The sequence below is a fragment of the Ochotona princeps genome, chromosome 4 (assembly GCF_030435755.1).
Source record: "Ochotona princeps isolate mOchPri1 chromosome 4, mOchPri1.hap1, whole genome shotgun sequence".
Classification (NCBI taxonomy): Eukaryota; Metazoa; Chordata; class Mammalia; order Lagomorpha; family Ochotonidae; genus Ochotona; species Ochotona princeps.
The window spans coordinates 65,437,523-65,457,066 of record NC_080835.1 but is presented as its reverse complement, the minus strand read 5'-3'; the positions used below and the strand labels follow the sequence as shown (position 1 = coordinate 65,457,066).

The following is a 19,544-nucleotide window of genomic DNA, read 5'->3' as shown; positions in this document are numbered from 1 at the left end:
TCTGGTGGATTCCTCCACCTTGATGTAGTATTACAGTTCAAATTCAATCAAGATTCTTTCCTTGCAAACATATACCAAGCATAGAGTCCAACTACTTATTGTCCAGATGGGTTGAACAGTTTCTTGGGGAGACCATTTCTGGTCTGAAGTTAGAGCTGGTAGAATATCATCATAGTCAATTAAGAGTCCCAATATGACATCAACAGCAATTTGCAACATTATGGAATTGATATGGTTTTGAGTAACCAGTATGTTAAAAAAAAAAAAAAAGCAAGTTCTTAACCACAACCTATGATTAGCTCATTGACATTTCAATTTTAGTTTATATACAGGACTGGCTGCTATATACCTTAAAATGGCTATAAGGTACCATTCAGCTGTCTCGTGTCTATTTCATTTTCGTATTTAGCCATTTGTTGTGTTGAAGTATAATTTTGCTGATCTTGGCAGATTTTAGGATAATCTAGACTGGCTTGTAACTCTAACAAGACATTTGTCGACAATTTTAAGCAAACTTTTTTAAAGGCAAAATTAATCGTATTATTTGAATTTTATCAGCTAAGCGTGATTAGCATTGGATATAAGCATGGAATAGTAAAGGAATTAAAGCAATTACTATTAGATGACAAATAAATGGGACAAGCAAAGTGATCCACTTTGCAGATAGGTGTAAAATCAATTTTTTGGATTCTGGCATTTGAGAAAATATTAATAAGGGGCTTAATTGGAGTAGATAAGATCAGTTCTGCTTAAAATATTCTAAGATTGAAGTTGAATATGAATGACACCTCAGCAACACACACTGGCGTTATAGAATTTCTGGTGCACAATTAACACTAAGTAAAAGAGAAGTTTGGATGGAAGCATAAAGAGAGGGCTAGGGGTTTATGAAAACTCTTCCCAGTATTTACCTGTCAGATAGCAAAAGGAAGAATACAGTCTTTTAGATCTAAAAATGTTCTACAAAGAAATATAAGGTAAACTCATATTAATCCATGTCATAAATGTGATTAAATGAATTGATTCAAGAGTGGAATGCCTACAATACAAGCATTTGTATACAAGTATTATAATAAAGTGGTTTTGCACAAACTTGGGCATTTGATAGGCACAGCCACCTGATAGCGGTGCAATATTGGAAATATCTTAAATTCTCTTTCCTCATTTTCTTCAGATGTGAACTAAGGACATTAAAGTCCTACTTAATAGAGATCAGAACATGGGATTGTACCTGTAAAGCACTTTACCTAGTACCTTAGTCAGCTCTGGCTGCCATCACAAAAGGCCACAAAATGAGAGACTAAACAAGAGAAATTTTTCTCACACTTCTGGTGGTGGGACAGGAATCCATCTGTAGCACACAGTCTCAAAAATATGTCAGTATGAGGAGTATTTCTTCTACACACACTTTTTCCTAGCCTTTTCACAGAGCTAAGAATCCCAGAATTTCAACACAAGTAAAATAATGTAACTCCAAACAAGGAATTCAGCTGAAAATCTTATTGTGTGCAGAAATAAAATCAAGTATATGCAAATCCCATCATTTTAATAAAATTCTTTCTTGATTTTATCTGAATTTATTTTTGTCTACTTGAAAGACACAACGAAAGAACACAAGCACACTTCCTCACAGGAGCATTAGCAGGAATTCAGATCAGAGGCAAAGCAGCCAAGAATGAGCGAGTAATGAATAGGATGGTGAGATGGCAAGCAGAGGATTAACCTGCAGCATTGCTCCAAAGCACCCACTTCCCCATTTTTCCCCAAATCACACTAGAGAGAGAAAAACTGGGTGTGGGAATAATTATGCATGCTTAACTATATGCAAATTCATTGACAGAAAGATTCCAGGATCAACTGTTTTACTTGACATGTGCTTCATTGGAAAAATTTGCCAAAATACGAAAGAAATATCCAAGAATACCTAAAGGTCCAGAATATCATATCTGTGTTTCAGCCACATAGCCAATTGCATGCTTTAAAAATCATATATAGCAGCATTACTTTTCTACATTTTCTCTTTGTAATCTTGGGCAAACTGTTCCATCTTATTAACATCTGATTTAACTTGTAAGCATTTCTGCCGGCTTACAGACATATTAGAGGTATTGGCCAAGAAATATATCTGTGAACGCTTTCTGTGAGGCTACCTAGTTGAAAATAAGCCAACTACTTCACACCTGCTCTATTTTTGTGACATTCTTATCATTCAATGTCTACTTACTGCATCTGAGTTGTAGCTGGCATTTCCCTTTGGCCTGGGCTGTGGACTAGTCTTAATAGATTATTTATTTGCCTTATGATAAAAATAAAATCATGTTTTCTCTTCTAGAAAGAGCTTAGTTTCTTGGAATTACTTTATTTGATTCTTATTATTCTCCATAACACCGGTTAAACAGCACCGCTGGGAGAGAGCAGCTTAGACAAAGAACACATAGCCCCCTAATACCCATAATTCTAGAGGATGGGGAAAGCACCATGCTAGTGCTTAACATATATATTTTAATATTAACACCAAATTGTGATCACTAGATATGAAAATCTTTCTAGTACTCCTTTGCTAAGGAAAAATTAAAATTTGGTTTCCAAGACATTGCCTGGTGAACCTTTGATTGAATGCAGCCATTCTGGGTCCCAAGATCAGTGATACCAGTACGGTCTTGTCTTTTTTCTCCTCTTAGTGCTTTCTATGGAAATAAACCAAAGTGAGGCACATTCTGAGAGCAGGGATGACCATTTTGTTCACTCTCCTTTCTTAATAAGCCCAGAAATATAAGCTGACTTGCCAGGACTTATGAAATTTTGGCTCCAGATTTTTGGCACTTGAGCTCCTTAATCAGTCTGAACCAAGGTTACCATCTTACAGGTGTTAAGATTTGGCACTGAGCTTGTGGGAATGGATCCCTCTGATTTGAATTTAGGCTGACCTATTTCCAAATGACCATGGTGCAAATGAAAATATATATTAATTTCATACATATATTTAATTTTCAATGTAATAATTATCTTATGAGATTATTAGTGAATTTCAAGCCTTTTTTAAAGATGTATTTATTTTATTGAAAAGACAGATTTACAGAGAGAAGGAGTCAGATCTTCCCTCTTTTGGTTGACTCCCCAGAGGGTCACAAAGGTCAGAACTGACCCGAAGCCAAGAGCAAGAAGCTTATTCCATGTCTCTCCTGCAGGTGCAGGATACTAAGGCACTGGGCCTTCTTCCAAACCTTTCCCAGGCCATAAGCAGGAGGCCATATGGGAAGTGGAGTATCTGGACACAAACTGGTGCCCATATGGGATGCCATGCTTAGAAATGAGGATTAGCTACTTCAGCCAACTTGCTTGTCTTTATTCATAGAACTTCCATCAAAAATAGTTTCCTAGGGCCCAGCATGATAGCCTAGTGACTAAATCCTTGCCTTGCATCAACCAGGATCCCATACGGGTACTAGTTCATATCCTGGCTGCTCCACATCCCATCCAGTGTTCTGCTCATGGCCTGGGAATGCAGTAGAAAACAGCCCAAAGCATTGGGACCCTACATCCCAGTGGAAAGCTCCTGAAGCAGACAGAATAAGCTCCTGGCTCCTGGCTTCAGATGGGTTTACCTCTAGCTGTTGCAGCCACTTGGGGAGTGAACTAGTGGATGGAAGATCTTTCTCTCTGTGTCTCCTTCTCTGTATATCTACCTTTCCAATAAAATAATAATAATAATAAAATAACTTTAAAAAATACTTCCTGGGCCCAGCGCAGTGGTCTAGTGGCTAAAGTCCTCCCCTTGAACATACCAGGATCCCATATGGGTACCAGTCCTAATCCCAGTAGCCCCGCTTCCCATCCAGCTACCTGCTTGTGGCCTGGGAAAGCATTCAAAGATAGCCCAAAGCCTTGGGATCCTGGACCTGCATGGGAGACCTGGAGGAAGTTCCTGGCTCCTGACTTCAGATCAGTGCAGCACCAGCCGTTGTGGTCACTTGGGGAGTAAATCATCGGACAGAAGATCTTCCTCTCTGTCTCTCCTCTCTGCTGCTGACTACACACACACACTTTCCTAGTACCATGAAAATCTCACTTCTGCTTCTATCCCAGATTACAACCAAAAATTTATTAGATAGCAAATCACATCGAAGAAGAGATATTTTTAAAATTCTGGAAAACTAGCTACCATTGAATGTCACATTGAAAGATTTGGATGTTTGAATTGTCTCAGAAGCAACTCTTCTGCAGTAAACGCTCCCTTGTTGCCTGAAATTTCCAATGTCTTATTCTAATTTCTGTATTGTCATTCTGCCTTCCCCTCATGTTTCTCAGCTTTTTTGGAGGAGGTTCAGAAGTAGGCATGCCAGGGTTTCCTTTTTATGCTCTCAGGCAATATTTAATTAAGCTCATTTCAGCAGACAAGAGACTGAAGAAATATCATTTGGTGATTTTTCTTCCTCTAAACCGAATTACTAGACTGAAATAGTCACAGGTAATTGGAGGGTGTTTTCCCTTGTGAAATTAGCTTCCAGGGTGTAAGGCATCTGCTATCCCAGATGAGAGAAAACAAGAATTGTGAAATCAATTTGATGTCTGCATTTTCTTTCTCAATTAATTTGGCACAGGAAACCTTTTGGTGCCTGGTTCTACTTTAATATACAATTAAGTAATTTGCCTCTATTGGAATGTAGCCCCCCATATGAACCAATGGAACACTAAACAGAGGCAAGCCATTAATTATTGTAAAAAATTAATAGCTGAATTAAGAATTACATAATTAGTAAATAGTTACCCAGATGATAACAGGTTGCTTTTCCAAACAATAATTTGACTCAAGTCAGGATTTTTCATGGCAATGAACAGAAACCAATTTTGTCTTGACTCTATTAAATAAATAAATATAAACATTTGGAAGAGTATTGGGACCACCCTGGCTGTACTGGTAGCTATGGAGGACTACTCTGGAAAACTTGAATGAATTGCTGGCCCTGAGGGAATGAAAGAAATAAGGTTATTTCATCATCCCTACAAAAAGGGTCACATGGCCTTAAGTAATCTAGGTAAAATGAGGAGAACATCAAAATTATGAAGGTAATTTTAGTTAATGCAGCCAGACTATGAAGATTGTTATAGCTTCATTTCACAATTGGAACAATGTATGTATTTGAAATGTCATCATCATTGTTTTCATAGTAAGCATTTAACAGTTACTTGCTTATTATGCTGCCATTATTCTTATGTGATAGTTACTTTTGGTATCTTGCACTTCAAATTACCAAAATAATAACCCTCGAAAAAGATAAAGCCATGTCCAAGATAAAACAATAACTGAATGACAAAACAGTGTCAAAACTCAGCCTAAGCAATTTCAAACACAGCGAGTCAAGGACCTGTAGGTGAGAGTGGTGTCTTTGCTGCCATCAATCTTAGAGACTTGGGAAGATTTCAAGTTTCACAAGCATCTTGTAAGAGATACTGATTAAAACAGCCCTGACATATAGTTGCTACTCAGTAGTCGGCTATCTAATGAACCAATGAATATCTATCACATTTTGATAAAAAAAAAAAAATACTGGGTGTCAGGAGACTTGTATCTCTCTCCTTCTCTAGTTCCCCCTCATGGGTAATTCTAATCCTCATGTCAGCTGTAAGTCCCAAGAATCAAAATTATTAAAGCCCATGTTATACTGAAATGCAGTCATAATGGCAGAATAGATAGTGTGTTTAAGCTCTTACTGATATTTCTTACATATTTCTTTAAAAAATAGTTATTTTTAATTTGGAAAGTCAATTTTTTACAGAGAGAGAAGGATAGACAAAGAGAGAGGTATTCCATCTGCTGGTTCATTTCCCAAATGGTTCTGATGGCCAGAGGTGTCAGGAGCTTCATGTGGGTCTCCCACATGGGCACAGGGGCCCAAGGACTTGGCTCAAAATCTGTTCCCTTTCCAGGCTGTAAGCAAGGAGCTGGACCAAAGTAGAGCAGCCAGGACTCAGACCCCACACGGGATGCTATTGCCACAGGCAGGTGTTTAGCCTGATATACCACAGTACCAGCCAAGACACACTTTTAAAGACAATATTTTAGAAAATGTTCATATATACAGTTTAAATGTCATCATGAGCCATTTGCTTTTAAATTTCTTAGCTTTCTACTCCGATATTTCTAAAAATGGATTAATCCTAAAGACTAATCAGGAAAGTTAGGTATTTCCAATAAAAAAACAGAAACACATTAGCTTCATTTATTATTGCCAAGGGCAGCTCCCATCTTAACCACTAAAAATAACTAAGTTTGGGCCTGAATTAGTGCATAGCAAGTGAAGCTGCTGCCCTTGGTGCTGGCATGTCTTATGAGTTACCGTTTATGTCCTGGCTACACTTCAGATCCAGCTCCCCACCTAATGTACCTGTGAAGGCAGGGGAGGATGCTCCACTCACATGGGAAACCTGTCTTTGGCCACTGCAGCCATTTGGGGAGTAAACCAGTCAATGGAAGGTCTCTCTCTGTTCTCTTTCTTTCTCTCCCTTCTGTTCCTCTCTATGTATAACTTTTCCTTTCAAACAAATAAGCAACTTTTAAAAAAAATAATAACTAGCCCTGACATGTAGGGAATTATTTGCAAAGGAAAGTGCTGTCTCAGTTCCAGATTGCTTTATTATAACCTGAAGTTGGGCCTGAATGAACCAGCTTGTGAACCAGTATTAGATATGCACAGATCAACATACCATAAAATGATAGCATGAATATGCTGCATACAAAACAGATCATTGTTCCCTCAGGCTGTCTTATTCATTTATTTTCTTGACTCTCAGATGCCATGAATTTTGTTAATGGCAAGCTTAAGTTTGCCTTCTCTTCCAGGCAAGAAAAGATTAACAGCAAATAAAGAACCACAATTTGAATCCACGACTCACATGTACTTTTATGTATCTACTTGAATCTACTTGCTGTAACACTAGCTTGAGATCATTTCTTTCACTCAGGACAATTTAGAATTTGTCAGAATTATGTGAAGTATGAATAACAAGTCTCTCAGTAGTCGTGAAAGGAGTCTGTCCTGTATCACTAGATTTTGTGTTTGATAGTGAGCCATTGGCAGAAGACAGGGTATGTATGCTGTATCTGTCTAGTCCACTGAAGACATGTATGTTGGAGCTGAGTCAGAACTGAGCCTCAGTGATAGAAAAGTTCATGCTTTACACAATGATTTTACACTTCATTCCTTCATGGTTCTCTCTTTTAGTACAATACTAGAGTACCTAAAAAGTTTTTTCCTTCTAGATACACTAAGAGTGCTTTACAATTTGATATGCCTTCAGTGTCTTTGCCCACAGATAGGTTGTTCAACATAAGAAAAACTCAGTAGGCTAACAGTAGTACATACTCACAAAAATTTTTTACCATGATTTGGTTTGAGTACGACTTTTTTTCTCAGCACATACCATGATCAACCAAACATTGTATATAAACTCTTATTTGCTCCTCGAGTGTTATTCTCAGAAATTAGTACTGACAATGGTCCCCCTCTTAAATAGAGGAAAATGACATTCAGAAGAATGACCTTATGTTCACAGGTAGTTTGAGGAGATATGGGTACACTGCAGAAAGTTCAGTCCATAGAGTGAGATTGAACTAAGTTACAAACACAATTACATTTTAGCTTTATGTAATTGGTCACTTTAATCCTTTTCAAGAAAATTATCTCATCTAAGCAAGAATAGGAAGTAGGGCGCTTAACTTATATCTAAATTTCTCATCTATACAAGGGCATAAGCAAACCAGAAAATAAGGCTTATGTTTTCTGTGATAATTAAATGGAGTAAAGAATATAAAACACTTGGGCCCAGCATCATGGCTCAGTGGCTAAATCTTCACTTTGCATACACCAGGATCCCATATAGGGTCCACTTTGTGTCCCATTTGCTCCACTTTCATCCAGCTCCCTGCCTGTGGCCTGGGAAATCAAGAGAGGATGGCCCAAAGCCTTGGGACCCTGCACCCACATGGAGACCCAGAAGAGCTCCTGGCTCCTGGCTCAGCTCCAGCTGTTGTGGCTACTTGGGAAGAGAACTAGCAGATGGAAGACCTTTCTGTCTCTGTAAATCTGTCATTCCAATAAAAACAAATCTTTAAAAGAAAAAAATATATAAAGCACTTGCCATCTTGCATATCCAATTTGCTGATCTGCTCAGCCTTTTTCATTTAATAGTTTTAGAAAATTATCATTTTCATGGTGGAAAGTAACATTCCTGTGATTTGAAAAGTGGTATCTTTAGAGGAAAAGATTATGCTTTTTGGTATAGTAAGCACCATACTCAAACAATGGATCTTCAGAAATAGGTCTTGATAAAAACTACCTACCCTACATCACTAATATATATTCTCCTTTAATCAAATTTCATGTATGGAGATAATTAGTGTTCTATGTGTATAATTGGCGAACTTTACATTTTGTGGATGCATTATTTGCACGTTTATATAATGCAAAGTAACTTGTTTTTGCAATTTGCTACTTCAATTACAGTGATTATAAAAGTTTTCTCATTTGACATGCTTGTTGTTTCTTAATTAGAAATAAAAGACTTAATGGAACTTAGGTTTTTTACATCACTAATTGTCAAAATCATAATCTTTAAAACAATTTAAGTAAATTATGATTTTCAAATCTTTAAAGATAAAGCATATTTTACAAATGTCTAAAGCTGATCTAGTGATTTCTCGTATGTAAATTGTACTAGATATACAAAAACACAGCTGATTTCCATTTATAGATTTGTTGTGAAATCTTATTTAAATATTGTCTCTGATTCTCAAAACTCCACAAGAAAAAATCATTTTCCTTGTTTTCAAAATGAATAAACCCTGAGGTAACATGCAATGCCTGCAGTGCCCGTGTTCAGTCTGGGTGTTGGTTTGCAACCCAGCTGTCCCACTTCAGCAAAGGCTGGCTCCAATCCTGGACCCCGCACTCATATGGGAAACACAGAAGATGCAACTGGCTCCTGGTTTTGGACTGGACTGTTGTGAACCAGTGTGTGTGTGTGTGTGTGTGTGTGTGTGTGTGTGTGTGTGACTTGCACTCTCTCTTAGTAACTCTGCTTTCAAACACATGTATAAATAAAACTTTTTTAAAAATGAAAAATGCATGAATAAACTTCACTTCTTGGAAGACTGCATCAGGACTTCACATAAGAAGCCATTAAACTATTTTAAAGTACCACAGGAAGTTAACCAGATAGAGCTGGGAAAACCACCGGGTTGGGAAAAAGAAAGTCCTCTTTGATTAGAACATGTGGAAAAGCATGCTTGAAATGAGAAAAGGACAGACAAGGCCAAGAAAGAGCAGGTCTAGAATCTTGGCCTTACTAGAATAAGATCAGTAACTTGGGACTTGGGACTTACCACGCACTGTCAAAATCACTACCTTTCTGTGCCTCTGGAATTCTTCCTTCGTTTACTCACCATATGCTCAAAATGCTGTAATGTGAATGAAAGTGATAGGCTATCTCCAATAACATCCATCGGAGAGCTGCCAACTGAATGCTCATGGTGAGTCATTTAAATTTAAAATGTGATGTTCTGCACGTACAAGTATACAATCCCTGTTGAGTTTCTGAAGCCCCCTGAAGGAGCCTCTTCTTTCTGCAGCTGCTGCTATTTGAATTTCAATATGAACATTTAGAGGTCAACTGCCTGTATTTTCGGCACAGCTAGAAGCTGCAGGCGCTGGAAATATTAGGAACTGGTGTCTTCCCAGGCAAATGGGTCAGTTCCAGATTTCCAGGGTTGACATGCTGCCTGACACAGAATAAGCACCCAGAGTGTCTGGCAAGAACCTGAATGATCTGTGTGATGTCACCAGTTCCTTGAGCTCTTTCAGAGGCTATTCTTCCCTTCTCCACATTATAATCTGACCCAAGCTCTAGATCACACAGCCAGTCCTTTATATCATCCATTTTAATCTTCCCAAAAAGCTGTGAGCTCATTCATTACAGATTCACTTTTTCTGTTTGGCACATTGTATATTAGGTTCTATGTAGTGAGTCTATTTTATGTTCACCCATCATTCCTAGTCTAAACTGATACATTACTGACAGTGTTGAACACTGTTCTGGTTGCTAGAAATACGATGATAAACAAAATTAATGTGTGTACCATCCACATAGAGCCTGTTGTATATTACAGGTTATCTTTAAATCTCAAAAAATATATTTAGAAAATTTCTTCTGAAATAAGTGTTTAGTAAATGTTACTTGAAGAAACAGATCATCTACTCTAAGGCACTCTAAGAACGGTGGAAGATACAAAAGGAGTAAGAAAATTTTAGCCTTCAGGCAAGTCATTCTCTATGGAGCACATGTTCAAGCACACAGAGAATTCTAACACATTGTGACAGAAACTATCACATACTGTAACAGAGGTATAAACATGTTTCTGTAGGAGCAGTATTGGTAAAAGTTTAATTCTGACTTGGGGGGATGTTCTACCCTTCTGTCACAGCAGGAAACAAATTACTGTGTCACCCACTGTGCATAAAAGGAAACCATTTGCCATATACATAAGAAATGAATAGATTTCAAAAATAAATGAGAATAAGGAGAATTTATCTCACTGTAATTAGTTTCACGGTAATGCAACAATATGTTATGCAGCATTATCTAATTTTAAATCACCTTCATAAAAAATTCTAGAATCTCTTCCCTGAAATCTTCCATCCTTTTATTCTCCCTACCTTCTGGAAGATATAGAGAAATAATAAGGACAACAGGAAAGTATTTTAGCACTTAAAATAAGGATTAACCCAAAATAAATATATATATGTGTGTGTGTGTGTGTGTGTGTGTGTATCTGGGATCACTTCAGACAGTTTCTTTGGGAATCCTAAATTGACATATATTTTTTAAAACACAATTGTCTAGTCCTTTTATTCAGTGGGTATGGGCTAAGTTTGCTGAAAATATTTTTAATACTACTTTGATCTCACAGTGAAATTCACACTACTCAGGAATTAAGAAATAGGAGGTCTCAGCTAGGGGTTACAAAGTAAAGGCAGATTTTTAGGAAAATACATTTTACCTCTCTTGGTCTTATTTTCCTCACCTACAAAACCAAGTTTATTGGACTACATTGAGGTGTCATAATCTTGAATAATTTAAGGAATAAGATATGTAATGTAAAAGGTAACAGAAGGTCTACATTTGCCACATAAGAAGGTAGAAACTGTGCTGTTCCATTTTCTTATTTTTCCAAAGTCTAAAAAGCTTGGTTGTTACGTGAAATTTCCCCAGGATAAGGACATCTCTTGATGGTTAAAGCCAGCTCAAGAGCATAATCTTACAACTTCTGGACTAGATGCTCTGTAACGCCCCTTTCTGTGTCTCAAACTTTCTCTGATTCTACATTAAAACATTCTAATTTCTATTTAACAGCAACTAAACCTCAAAGTTCCATTTCCTAGAGACAAACAGAAGAACATATTCTGAGGGCTGTAAAATTAAACTGTAATCACAGATTGGGCAGTTTCAGCTTCTGCTATCCCTTTTTTGTTGTGCTGATTAATTATGCCAGTACTCCTAACATAGTCCCCAGAATTCATAATAGTGTTATGCAATGATTTGTTGAGTCCTCTTCTCTCCATTAGCTTCATGACTCCCTGCACACCTTCCACCATCTCCCACTCACCTCCTGTTTCTCTGGCTAGAAAACTGAAATGCCTTAATTTCTACCTCTGTGTTGCACTTTCTCTTCTTGTGATCAGATGGCCAGGGCGTACAGAAAGGAAAGCCTAGAGAAAGGAAAGATGCAATAGGGAATCACCCCTGCTCCCAACCTCAACATGCATCCCGCCACCCACACACCCCCAAACACACATCACACTTTTGGGATACAGTTCCTCTGGTCACACAGAAAGGCCCTCACCCTTGTTATAGTTGGCCACTCCGCTAGTATTTTGTTATTGTTGTTACTATTGCCTGCCTCCAACACTTTAGCAGGGAAACCTCAAGGCTTGGATAGGAGAAACACACACACACACACACACACACACACACACACCCCACGGGGAGAGAGAGAGAACAGAACTGTTTTAACTTATTTACATGGCAGTTGTTTCTAACCCTTGAACTAGAAACACAGGGCTTCTCAGGCAGCTCTTTCTGGCTGTATCAAGTGCATCATTTCATGCTTGTAAATTCAAACTTTAAAGACATTGCAGAAAAAAGATATAAGAAACTCAGAAATGATTTAATGATGCTTTGAGATCTACTTACTGCCTAATCTGTATGCAACTATCTACTTTTAAGCTCTTTGACTACCAACTCTAGTTATTCAATCCAGGGCTTTCAATTGTGTTTAGTATGAGAAACAGAGTGGGCATTCTTATTCAGTTTTGACTGAACCAGAATTTTCTCCATGCCATTTTATTAGATGGTGAAAATATATGGTATTTCTTAATGGGATTATCTGGTCCATATGACAGATCCTGTTGCAAATTTAGTATGCTTATTTAGTTTTGTTTATGTGCTATTCTACAAAGGAATTATTTTTCTAGTAACAGATTTGACAGTTTGAGGAACAGACTTGGCATTTAATCACACTTTTGAACCATCTTGTCACCTGTCTTGGCTCCTTCATATGCTCAACATATATTAAAAGTGTCAATTATTTGTCAAGTGTTGTATTAGGTACCAGCACTACATCTGTGAACAACACAGAATCCCCATCCTCAATGAGTCTCCAGTGTACTATAAAGCAGGGAAAAATCATTACAGTGTTACAAGGGGAAAAAAAAACAGAGCCTTAAATCTAGGTTAATGCAAGACTTACAGATACTTAGATAACTGACAAGGAAAACAAATAAGAAATTGAATTCTGGATTAGAGTGATCATATACAGTTTGACTATAGGTAAATCTTGCTGCACACAGGAATTGAAAAACAAAACATCTGAAAGAATGTATATCCCATATTTCTCTGTATGCACAGAGAAAGGCACCTTGGCCCACAAACATACAATAAGGAGGAATTTACCTATGTGGTTGAAAAAAGCTCTCAGTAACTGGTGTATAGAGTATGATGGCTAAGAATAAAGAAATCAATTGAGGCCAGAATCAGAAAGGTCTCAAAGGACAAATAATATATTACAATTTAGTTATCAATGGAATAGATTTCAGTAAATGATTTTTATTGTCTAACAAAATCAGTTCTATGATTTAGAAAGTTTATTCTATATGCATACATTGGGGATACATAGATTAGAGGAACACTGAGGATGATAAAATATATTATAAAGCTGTTTTAGTAACAGATGAGAAATAAAGGGAATGGCATTAAACCTAGCAGATAAAATAGCCACACCACTCAGTGGAGTATATAGTTTTTATTCCATTCTCCAAATCCTTACTCTATCCTGCTAATACAGACCCTGGTAAGCATAACTGATGGCTCAACACAGTTTCTTCCACTGTGTGAGAGACTGGATTGCATCCCAGCCTCTGGCTCTGGCTCAACCCTAGTCATTATACACATCTGGGGAGAAATCTGAGCATGGGAATGCTCTCTTGCTCCCTCCTTCCCTCTCCCCTTGGATATACATGTGCTTGTGTGTGTGTGTGTGTGTGTGTGTGTGTGCATCTCAAATAAGTAATACCTTAATATGAAAAAGAAATTATAAAACACTCTAGTACTAATTTATACACATAAAATGCTAAAATATATATACATATACACATATGCACATATACGTATATACACATACACATAAAATACTGAACATCCAGGAAAATTACATGTATGTACACTAAATTACTGTGTATGTACCAATATGAAAAGAACTTGAAGGTCTGCAATAGTGTTAAAAGCAGAATGTATAATAGTATTTATGTACACTACCACTCGTGACAAGACACTTATATGCATATGCAAATATCAGTTAATCTGTTAGGTCTTGATGTGATAGTAAAGTTACTATATTTATTAGCAGCTTTTGAGTATGGTTGCCTATGAAGAAAAACAATGCATGGCTGGAAGCAAGAAGAAAATAACAAGACTCAAAAAACTGTTCAAGATTTGTGGGACACCATCGTGTGACCAAAGATACATATCCTAGGAATTCCTGAAAGTGTAGAAGAGATTACAAGACCTATTCACCGAAATAGTAGCAGAAAATGACCCCAATGTGGAGAGAGAAAGGGACATCCAAATTTACAAAGTGCACAGAACTGCTCACAGGCCTGTCCAGAAAAAACTTCACTATGACACATAATAGTCAAACTTTGAACAGTAAAACAATTATTTTAAAATAATTGTACACTAGAGAAACACCAGATTACCTTCAGAGAAATCACAATCAGACTAACAGTAGATTTCTCATCTGAAACCAGAAACCATGCAACCTAAGATAGAATGGAGAGAACTGCCCATGTCCTAAAAAAAAAACTGCCGATCCAGAATATTGTACTCAGCAAATCTGTTGTTTATACACTAAAGGATAAATAAAGACCAGAAGAAATGGAAAGAATTTGCCACTGATTTTCCAGTCCCAGAAATTATTTTTTAGATGTGCTACACACACAGAAATAGGGATGATAATCACCATATTGAAAGATTGTGAAATTAGAAAATACCCTAGTAAAATTACAAAGGAAATTGACAGCAAACAATGAGAATATTTATGGGAAGATGGCAGGACCAAACACAAATGGCATAAGCATTTTAACAAACGATACAAAATTACTACGTGATTCAAAAGGCAAACTCATCTATTGTCTACCAACGAAAAACATACCTCATCAGCAAACATTCACAGAGACTCAAAGTGAGAAGGTGAAAAAGATATTCCACACCAAAGGAAAAGAAAACAAGCAGGTACAGCAATTCTAATATCAAATGAAGTAAAAGTTAACATCAAACTGTCAGGAGAGATAAAAAGGGCATTGCATAATTATTAACTGGTCATCAACAAGAAGTGACTATATTAAATGTACATGCACCCAATTTTACTACATGTGGCCATATAAACAATTGTTAACAGAAGCATGGGGATAACTAGACTCCAATAAAATAATAATAGGGCCTTCACCACCATACTTTTATCAATGGACAGATTGATTAGACAGAAAATCAGCAGAGAACAGAACTAATCTACAGGTGAACCTAATTGACATTTACAGAAAAATTTTTACCACAGTTGCAGAATGTACATCTTTTCATCAGTTCATGGGAGCTCCTCTTGGGAGACCACATAATGTGCTATAAAGCAAGCTTCAACATATGAAACAGAAGCAAACAAACAAAACAAACAACAAACTGAAATGGTACCATGCATCTTTTGCAATCACCATGAAATCAAACTGAAAGGAAATAAAACTAAAGATCAGCATCTCAAGGAACTCTAGAAAACATATAAACACATGGAGAATAAATATTACGCTGCTGAATGAACAATGAGTCACAGGAAAAACAAAAATGATGTAAAAAATTCCTGGAAGCAAATGAAAAGGACAATACAACATATCAAAACTTATGGAACTTGGAAAATTAATGAGTGAATTTCATAGCAATTACTGTCTACATCAAGAAATTTAAAAGGCATCAAATAAATGATCTATCAGTGCAACTGAAGGGCTCATAGAAACAGCAAGCTGAACTCAAAATTAGTAGAAGCGAAGAAAGAATTTAAATTAGGGGAGAAATAAAATTGAAAAAAAAATGGAACAAAAGGTCAATGAGCTGAAGGCCTGTTTTTCTGAGAAATCAACAAAATTAATACATCATTTGGCCAACTAACCAATAAAAGAGGAAGAAGACCAAAATCGATAAAATCAGAGACGAAAAGGGAAATGTAACACTGTGCACCACAGACAAAAAATCATCAGGAATTATTACAGACTGCCTTATGTCACGAAATTTGAGTGTCTGCAAGAAATGTATCTACTTCTGAACACATAAAATATACAGAAATTAAATCATGATGACAAGGCAAACCTAAATAGAGCAATAACTAAAACAGAGATTAAATTGCTACTTAAAACCCTCCCAACCAAGAAAAGTTCAGGATAATATGTCATCATTGCTGAATTCTATCAAACTCTTCTGTTTTTAAAAACTCATTTCCATGCTTCTTAAAAATGTCCCATTGTCTTACAAAAGGGCCTTCTATTATTCCTACTGTTTTGGGTGTCCCCATTGACCTTATGCTAATTAAGGGACCTGTGTTTAGGGTTTCATCCTTTCCTTAATCTTTAGGTTCTCCTTTGTGATACAAGATTAGGTTGTAGGATAAGGATTGTAGCAGGAATTTCTGTTGTTTTTGGATAAAGCAGATGGCATGGTTGTCCTTAGAAACACCCACTTGATCATGACGTGGAAAGTCTGAGCCAGAGTTTAACTGATTCTGTATAAATAAAGCAGATGGCTTTATTGCCGTGTCCACTATCATCATGGAAAAAAAAAAAATGTTCCATTGTTGTTATTTTCCACTATACAGTTTTGTAGGTATAGGGATCCCCCTCCCCACCCCGTTTTCCCCTCCCACTGAACAGTGGATAGTATCCCTGATAGTGGTACAGTGGCATAGTCCTGTAGCAACATTCTACCAGACTTCTCAACTGGAAATATTTCCAATTTATAACAAACTACGCAAAACAATTGAAAGTAAAGGAATTCTCAGAGTTGAGCAGGAGGACAGGAGGACAGGAGGAGGCTTGTATCCCAACCCTGGAGACTCCGGGATCCTCACCATGAACTACCAGTATGGGCACCAAGGACTATATCGTATCTGCCAAGGAGATCACGGGGAATTGGAGTTCCCTCCCAGGCTGAGAACTCTGAGGTCATCCATTCCCTATCAGATCTCCCACACAGAATGAAAGAAGTCCAGATTCTTCCTCACAGAATCAAATGTCGTTGGAACAACAGCCAGGATCCCAGAGCAGTCCTCAGAAACAGAAGAACAGTAAACATCCTTCAGGACTCAGGAAAGGAGCTTTTTCTGGTCCTAACTTAGTTCCAACTTTCGCTCCCAACCCTCTCTTGCGATGACCATCAGGGTTGCTCCAGAGCCCCCCACCCCACAAAATTAGATCAGATAGACAGAGACCAATAAGGAAAGCTTAAAACAGACAGGAAATAGTCAGCTTTAACTCCCATATACCTAATTAGGTAGGACACAAAGATTAGTTATTCCTCACTAAGGTACTGAAGACTCTGCACACCCCTCCTAAAATTGTTCTGCGCCTCAAGTGTTAACATATGGCTTGTTTGAGGTATAAGTCTGTTTGGACAATCCTAAATTTCGTGTAGTTCAGTAAAAATCACGCTTGAATACTTTAAGTTGCTAAAAATATAAATGAAAAAGACATGAGACAGCTGAATAGTACCTTATAACTATTATAAGGTGTATGTCAGCCGGTTGTGTATAATCTATAATGGAGATGTCAATGAAGTAGTTACAGGTTAAGAACTTGCATTTTCTAGCATACTGGTCACTCAATACCATGTCAATTAAATTAATGATGTAAATTGTTGTTGAAGTTGTGTAGTGGCTTTTCATTGGAAGAGATGATATTCTGCCAGCCCTACTTTCAGACCAGGGATGACTTCCCAATGAAACTTTTGAATACATAAGGACAATAAGATGCTGGATTCTCTGCATGGTCCATGCCCGCAATGAAGGAATCATGATTGGTTATGATCTGTATTACTCTAACAATGTGGAGGAATTCAACGTGATGGGGGGAAGGTTTGGGGATGGGCAGGGGAAATCCCAGAGCCTATGAAACTGTGTCATAAAATGAAATAAATATAGTTTAAAAAATTTTTAAAAAGAAAGTAAGGGAATCCTGCCAACGTCCTTCTATGAGGCCTGCATCACCTTAATTCAGAAAAGCATGGAGGAAAATCACAATGAGGATTACAGAAAATACCCTGAAGAATAGAGATGCAAGAATCCTAAACAAAATACTTGCTAACTGAATCCAACATCAAAAAGATTATTCACCTAGACCAAGTGTGATTATTACTGGTATGCAGATATGGTTTAACATATGCAAACCAATGCATGTGATACATCACATTAACAAGCTGAAGAATAAAAACCATATGACTATCTCAATAGATACAGAGAAGGAATTTGATAAAATACAACATCTTTCATGACCAAGTTTTAATAAGTTGGGTATAGGAAGGAAATTTCTCAACAAAATCAAAGTAATATATGGAAAAAAACAAACACAGCCAATACCAACTTGAATGGGGAAAAGTTAGGCACATTCCCACTAAGAAACAAAACCAAACAAGAATGCCCACTCTCATCACTGCTACTAAATAGTCTTGGAAGTTATACTGAAAGCCATTGAGCAAGAAATAAAGAGAGAGAGATGCAAATTAGAAAAGAACTCAAGATATCCCTGTTTTCAGATAAAATGTTGTTCTATACAAGAAAAAATGGAAGATTCTGCTAAGAGGGTTTGGAAATCCTAAGTTTGGGAAAGTTGCCAGATACAAAATCTACATACAAAATTCAGTAGTCTTTGTATACAGAAACAATTACATGAACAAGACAGAACTTATAAGATCAGTCCCAATCACCATAAATGAAAAAATATATTAAATATCTTAGAATAGGACCTGACATGATAGCATAGTGGTTAAAGTCCTTGCCTTGCACACCTCAGATCCCATGTGGTCGCCGATTTTAATCCCGGCAGCACTGCTTCCCATCCAGCTCCCTGCTTGTGGCCTGGGAAAGCAGTGGAGGACTGCCCAAAGCTTTGGGACCCTGCACCCGCGTGGGAGACCCAGAAGAGCTCCTGGATCCTGGTTTCGGATCGGCTCAGCTGCAGCCATTGCAGTCACTTGGGGAGTGAACCATCCGATGGAAGATCTTCCTCTCTGTCTCTCCTCCTCTCTGTATATCCTCCTTTCAATAAAAATAAATAAGTCTTTTTAAAAATATCTTAGAATAAAGTTAATCAAGAATGTGAGATACTTAATTTAAATTACAAAATCCTAAAGAAAGAAAAAAGAAGACACCAAGACAAGAAAAAACTTTGTGCTTCATGAGTTGGTAGAATTAATATCAAAATGTTCACACCAACAAAAGCAAATCACAGATTCTATGTGATGTGAATTAAAATACCTCAGTTTTAGAAAAGAAGATGCTAAAATTCATATTGAAATACAAAGAACCTAACTAGAGCAATCTTAACTTAAAGCTGGATGGATCACAATACCAGACTTCAGGATGTAGTACAGAGCAGTTGTAATCAAAACAACCTGTGGCTGGCTTGAAAACAGATATGAAGACCAATGGAACACAATAGGAATCCCAGAAGCGAACTCACACATTGACAGCTGACTTTTTTTTGGCAATTCAATCTAAAAGCAATTCAGGGAAACAGGACAGTCTCTTCAACAAATGGAGCAGGAAAAAAATGGATCAGTGTGTGCAGAACTAAGAAACCAGATCCCTAACTGTATTTTTATACAAATTTCACCTCTAAACAAATCGTAGACATACATTTATGACCAAATACCTTCAAGTTGCTACAGGAAATTTTGGGACA

The 19,544-nt window shown here is 37.2% G+C and overlaps 1 protein-coding gene across 1 annotated transcript in view; it reads left to right on the top strand.

Annotated features, from left to right (window-relative positions):
* Positions 1–19,544, top strand: part of GRM5 (glutamate metabotropic receptor 5) — a 254,704-nt gene that overhangs the window by 189,037 nt on the left and 46,123 nt on the right. The window lies entirely within an intron of this gene.